Genomic DNA, 4,253 nt, shown 5'->3' with positions numbered 1-4,253 from the left:
GGAAGCTAAACGCAGGGGTCGGACGTCCTTGGTGAGGCCAGCCAAGATGTTAGTGATCCCTTTCCTCACCGTCCGAGGAGGGATCCCACTCGACCGTCCAACCCGGAGGGAGCTGGGGCGGCCAAGTGCCAACGAAAGAGGGCTCGGGAGTAGCAACTTCACTTGAAAGAAAAGCCACAACAAGGCTGAGCTACTAAGCTCAACAAGACTTAACCGACAGGGAGTAACCACTCCACCACTTCTAGACATGCAAGGCTCTTTGGCTGAGGGGGGTTTGTTTGCCAAGAAGCACTAAGTAAAACCCTATTTTCAAGTTTTAGCTCCGGTTCTAAGTTCATTATCCGGTCTAAGTTTTGCAACCTATTCTAAGCAATCATAGAACCAACCAAAGGTATATATATAACATCATCAAGACCATGTCATCATTATATTTCTTTCTTACTCAGGGTAGCATAGCGATCAAGCAGTCTCAAACTGTGAGAGGCAGACGAATCGATTCGAGTTCTTTAACCATGCATGGTGAACTTAACCTCACAACATCCGCGCACCCGGAGGTCGCTTCCTGTGTCGGCCTTCCCCATCAATCCCCTAACCCGTGTCGGGCCCATTTCCTTTGGTGCAAGGTTCCACAGACCCGGCCTCTGCCGTTCTGTGACCACGTTTGCCACCACGTGCGACAACTAGCAGGGGAAACTCTGTTCCAAGAACAATGGGGCGACCGCTCACGTCTAGGTTCAATCCGGTACTAGGATTCCTCATCCCATACTAAGTATGAGGTTAGTACTTTCAAACACTTGATCACGAACACCACCACTGTCGGGCCTTAGCAAGTTCCATAGACAGATGGGGCGATCAACCGACCACCAAAGAGTTACCCAAAACCCTGCCCCATCCATCGTCCTTACAGTTGTAACAGAAGGTAATCAACCAACTCCTACAACTCGTGAGTGACAGGAATCACTCGGCTTTTACCGTTTCCTAGTTAAGCAAAGCATCTACTCGGTCCAACAGCTAGTGTTCAGATCATGGGAAAAACTAAGTCATGCATCTACAGTTCCAAACAACTCCTATACGTAAATGCACAAGCATGTTAAAGAAGGCATGCACAAGTTTGGAAAACCTAGGAGTTGCATGCATCCGGGGCTTGCCTTCAAGCGAGAAAGGAGGAAACTGCTCTTCTGCTTGGGCGGCTTCGGCTTCTGGGGGTAGGAACTCGGCTACACCGTCGTCTTCTAGCGTCGGGTGCAGCTCGTAGTAGCCGTCGGCGAGACGCAGCTCTACACGAATGCAATGCAAGAGTTAGCATTTTAGACGGTTAAATCAACAGCAACACTTGCAAGTCTGAGCCCAGAAACTTGCGACAAGTAATAGGAGGGAGGGGAGGTTCAAAGGAGTTGGTGGAGATCAAGAGGTAAGGGTCGGAGGAAGGGAACTTATGATCGGACCCTCAATCTAGAGGATTTGGTGTGCTAGGGGTTCTCAGACTCACCGCTAAAAGGTCCCCAAGTTTTACACATACACCCTCGGTTCAAAGAAAAAGATACAGCTGAGTCCTCGGGCGAGGCGGAGAAGGGTCGGCGGAATAGATAGGGTCGGGCGAGACGGAAAAAGGGGTCGGGCGGACGGAAGGGTCGGACGAGGCGGACAGGGGGTCGGACGAACAGAAGGGTCGGACGAGGCGGACAAGGGGTCGGCAGCTTACCTTCGTCTTACAAGGAAAGCTTGGTGTCGGGGAAGAGTAGGTTCGGGCAGAGGAACTGGAACACGAAGGCTTGCAGCGGCGATGTCTGGCGGTACTCCGGCGGCGGTGGTGCTTCTTGTGGATCACAAGTAAGCTCTTACGCAGCACGGAGGAGCAAGCGGCTGGGTGGATTGGGGAAAACGGTGTGGATCGGAGAGGAGAGTTCCTCAGGGACTTAGTGTGGTGGCGCTGGGAGCTCGAACAGGGAGCAAGAGAAATGGCGGGAGGGCAACGATGGCGAAGGGGGACTCCGGCGGGGCTCGCGCATTCCCTTTTATAGCGGCGCGGGAGTGAGAAGGGGAGCGGCGCAAAGGCCAGGGAAGAAGCAATGGAGTGCTCTGCCCGGGCAGCGATTGAGCGATGAGGGCGGTGGAGCAGGACTTCGAGGATGACACCGACGGTCATTGGGCTGTGGCGTCAGGGCAGCGCAGGCGCGGGTTTGCTGGTGGTTGAGATTTGGCGGGGCGGGCGTCGTCGTGCGGTGGAGCTGATGGAAGTGACCGGGATAACGGCGCTAGGAATGAGGGCGCACAGGTGAGAAGACAGGTGGCTGCGGGCGCGCGGGCGAGCGCGGAGCAACAGATTGTCGGGCGGCTTCTGACAGGGCCGGAAAAGGAGCTGTCGCTGCCGTGGTCGGGGTTGGCGGAGGAGGAATCGTCGGGTAGCGAAGACTAGGCGGCGCGACTGTGGCGAGGTGACGGAAAAGACGGGCGACATCGGGCTCTGCGGCCGGGATCTGGCGATGTGATGATGGGCGCAGGCGGCGAGGTGCTGCAGAAAGGTTGCAGAGGGGCTTCTGCTGCGATTGGGGAGGAGGGCGCGAGAATCCATTTGGTTGCGGGCCGAAGACGAGGCGGAGCGGCGGACGTCGGAGGAGTTGAGCCACGCGGCGGGGGAACTCTGAAGCGGGCATGCAACTCGAGTGCGCCTGTCGCGGAAGATCTGGGGGAAAAGATCTCGTGGGTCCACCGGTCAGATTGAAGGGAGGTGTTGGGGGGAAGACTTAGAAGCATCCGGCGGTGAGTTGGGGTCGGCGGGGTCGGAACTGGAGGCCAGCGGAGAGAGGTCGGGTCTCAGGGGTCGGGACCGGTTGGGAGGTTGAACACTTAGGCTTGGAAAACTAAGACAGGCGATCAGGGGCTCGGATTAAGATTAACTCGGGAGATTTCGGGGTCGGTCGTCAACTGTATCTCGTCGGGCCCTTCAAGAAAGCGCCCGGGGGCTTCACCCACTTGCTTGTCGCTGTCGACAAGTTCTCCAAGTGGATCAAAGCAAGACCGGTCACGCAAATCAAGTCCGAGCAAGCGGTACAGTTCTTCACCGACATCATCCACCGCTTCGGAATCCCCAACTCCATCATCACCGACAACGGCACGCAGTTCACCGGGAGGAAATTTCTCCAGTTCTGCGACGACCACCACATTTGAGTAGACTGGTCGACTGTGGCACACCCCTGCACGAACGGGCAAATCAAACGAGCCAACGACATGATACTCCAGGGTCTCAAGCCATGGATCTTTTACCGCCTCAGAAAGTTTGGCGGACGGTGGGTCGCCGAGCTTCCCGCAGTCCTTTGGAGTCTGAGGACAACCCCTAGGCGGGCGACTGGCTTCACCCCGTTCTTCATGGTCTACGGGTCCGAGGCCATCTTGCCCACCGACCTGGAATACGGATCACTGAGGGTCAAGGCGTACGACGAACAAGGGAACCAGGCATCGCTCGAAGACGCACAAGATCAGCTCGATGAGGCACGCGATGTGGCCCTGCTGCACTCGGCCAAGTACCAGCAGGCCTTACGACGTTACCACAGCCGCAGGGTGCAAGGCCGAGCCTTCAACGTTGGTGACCTGGTGGTCCGCCTCATCCAGGATAACAGGGGTCGGCACAAGCTAACTCCTCCGTGGGAAGGTCCCTTCATCGTCGCGCAGGTACTGCGGCCAGGCACCTAGAAGCTAGCGACCCCTGATGGACAAATCTTCGGCAATGCTTGGAACATAGAACAGCTAAGGAGTTTTCATTTCCAAGTTCTGTACATAAACTTTTCTATAAATTCAAAGATTTTTACAGAAAAAAGAATTTCGAGCTGGTTCCGTTCAAGCTTTTTTGTCGGGCTCAGGGATATCCAACCCTGGCTTCGCTCCAGGGTCGCATATCCCTCGGGGGCTATCAGGGGCTCCAGCTCAACCCCTTGGCACCATCTCAAAAACACTTTCTCCTTCCGAGCCGACCCTCCCTCTGAACTTTCGGACATGAAAAGGAGAGAGCGCACGAACGGTGTTCAGGCAAGACTGATCGGACTGCGAAAAACCTACGCCCCAGCGGCTACGGTGCCTTCGCCCATCAACGCTTACTGACACGCCCGACAACGCACTCTAAACTTTCCAAGTCCAGAAACAAGAAAGAGGATTGGAAACTTTTTTACGACAAGTTATGGAAAAGGCCTCCATGGCCATCACAAAATAAGTTTGGAACTAACGTATTTACAACTTGGGCGCCAGCCCGATACAGTTAA

This window comes from Setaria viridis, chromosome 5, assembly GCF_005286985.2.
Source record: "Setaria viridis chromosome 5, Setaria_viridis_v4.0, whole genome shotgun sequence".
Classification (NCBI taxonomy): domain Eukaryota; kingdom Viridiplantae; phylum Streptophyta; class Magnoliopsida; order Poales; family Poaceae; genus Setaria; species Setaria viridis.
Note: the sequence above shows the minus strand (reverse complement) of the source record.